Raw genomic sequence first — 2,687 nt, 5'->3', positions numbered from 1 at the left:
TATATATATGTATGTATGTATGTATGTATGTATATATGTATGTATATATAATATTTGTGATGGTAATACCTTTGATAAATTTTTTACTCAACTTGATACTTTCCGACGATAAATAATCTTTGACAGATATGGTCGACACAAATTTATATCCACCAAAATTAGATGCAAAGTTCGTAGTCGACATTTGTGTTAGCTCGCAGTGCTTCAAATCCGATTAACGTCGACATTGTCATATCCTAAAGCCAATGCCAATAATTAGGATTGGATACTTTCTACGCTAATTGCATTTCTGACCTAGGCTTTTTGTGTGGACTAAAGTTACGATATGAATCCAAGTGTCCAACACTAAAATTGTGTTATGCAGGATTTTCTATCTTTTAGCGTTGGCTTTTTTCGACACTAATATGCAAAAAAAATTGTAGTGGTTTTGAATCATTCTGGAGGCTCGACCTCGGATATTTATTGCGAGAATGCATTCCTGAGGCCAATCTCTTCCATGCTCTCCAGAGCGGCTCGATGTCATTATTGTCAGAGCATGACGAGCATGCCAGACGTGTCACTACCATGAGTGACGAGATCTATCAGTTGTGTGAGAGCAACTGGAGTCGAGGACTCTTTAGCATGACTGATGGAGCGTAATGCAGATCACTATGACAAGTGTTCATTGAGTTCTGTGGTTGAGGGTCAGGATGAGAATGAGCGAGAGGGAGAGGAGGCTGAGGACATGATGATGATGCCTCATAGATGTCTATGTACTTTTTCTTATTGTGGATATGACATTATTAGTAATTTATTTATGGATTATGTGTAAAGATGTGAATTTTTACACATTTAACTTAGTGCTTGTTGAATTAGATTTATTTTTATTGTCGTTATTTGTTTGTGGATAGATTCTATGTTGTGTTGGTGGATATGTAAATATTTTTGAGTTAGGTATTTATTATGTACAATATATTTGTGCTTATATATATATAATATTTTTTATGGTAGTATCTTCGATAATTTTTTACTCAATTTGATACTTTCGGACACTAAATAATCTTCAACAGATATGGTCGACGCATAAGACGACACAAATTTGCATCCACTAAAATTCGATGCAAAGTTTGTAGTTGACATTTGCCTTAGCTCGGTGTGCTAAAAATTCAATTAACGTTGACATTATTTAACCCAAAAGCTAATGCAAATAAAAAATGTTGGATTCTTTCGACGCTAATTGCATTTCTGACCCCATCTTTTTGCATTGACTAAAGTTCATATCCAAATCAAACACTAAAATTATTTTGTGTCTGATTTTCTATCTTTTAGTGTCAGATTTTTCCGACACCATTATGCAAAAATTTTGTAGTGGATCTTGAATCATTCGGGAGGATTGACCGCAGAGATTTATTGCGAGAATGCATTCTCAGACTGATAGGCGCCTCAATATGCTTGAATCAATACTGGCTCAAAATTATCAAATTACTAGGAGTCGTTTTGCCTCTCCAAGGCTGGAGGGACTCTTCTATCGTTAAGTGTCAGCCCTTCGTCCCGAGGCTGTTGATCTCTCTTCATGGGTCAGCACACCTCAGATGAGCTCCAACATCTAATCCTTCAACTCGTAGATTTGTTGAGCCATGAATTCTCTAGTACACTCCATATTGTCCGTGTCTTTATTATGTGATTCTTCTCATCGAGCAACTCCTCTTCTTGTTTACGTCATTTTTTTTATGGTATTATCCATCGTTATCACACATTTTAGAATATTAAATTCAAATTTGTTTGTGAATTACACAAAAGAAATATGGTGGAAATAAGGAAATAGGGAGAGAGAGAGAGAGAGAGAGAGAGAGAGAGAGATGAACAACCAATAATCAATACTTCTTTATTCATGAAAGGTTTCTCCTATTTATAAAGGAGATGATATAATGATGGTTTTGGGCCCTATTTGGAAGGGGTCCATACTAAAGCATTTCTATTCTTTTTACATATATAGGCTTGCCTCCCGACTATTTTCTAGCATTATCGACTAAGCTTATTTGACTTCAAGTCAATGAGATTAGCTCAATCAGCTGAGCCTTGTCAGTATGGGTCCATTGGTTGATCTAGCATGGCTATATATCAATCCTTGATCTCTTGTGAGTAGCCTCTAAGGTGTATATAGGATACTTGGAGATATTGTGGAATTGGATATTTCTTTGGATCGACTCTAATGGAGGGTAGACTATCGTATTGAGTCAGCTTTCTTATAGTGGTTGACTTAGATGATCTTTTGTGTCATTTCTGGTTGAATGACATGCGATTGAATCATCCAGTTGTCTTTTTTTTTCGTCTCATGACTGATTGATTTTATCCTTGTTGGTTTGACTCTTATGTCTTATCTTGGTCGGTCAAGTAGGTCTCATAATCTCCTGTCAACCCTTCACCGTACTTTTCACTTCTGGACTGTTGGATTTCCCTAAACGCATTTAATGTACCATATGTTTGTTTCCTGATCAAATCAATTTAAAATGAATAATCTTGATTGATTTAACAATTGTTTTTTTATACAACAAAAGGTCAACTGTGACAGAGGGGATTCGAACCCTCAACCTGAGGGCTCTTATATCGTGGATGCCAACTAAAAAGCAGTGGTATGCGGCGCACACACACACATAGACACACTGATATAGATATAGATATAGATATATATATATATATATATATAT

The sequence above is a fragment of the Phalaenopsis equestris genome, unplaced genomic scaffold, assembly GCF_001263595.1.
Source record: "Phalaenopsis equestris unplaced genomic scaffold, ASM126359v1 Scaffold000945, whole genome shotgun sequence".
Lineage (NCBI taxonomy): Eukaryota > Viridiplantae > Streptophyta > Magnoliopsida > Asparagales > Orchidaceae > Phalaenopsis > Phalaenopsis equestris.
The sequence above is the reverse complement of the archived record's forward strand: the minus strand, read 5'-3'. Positions refer to the sequence as shown.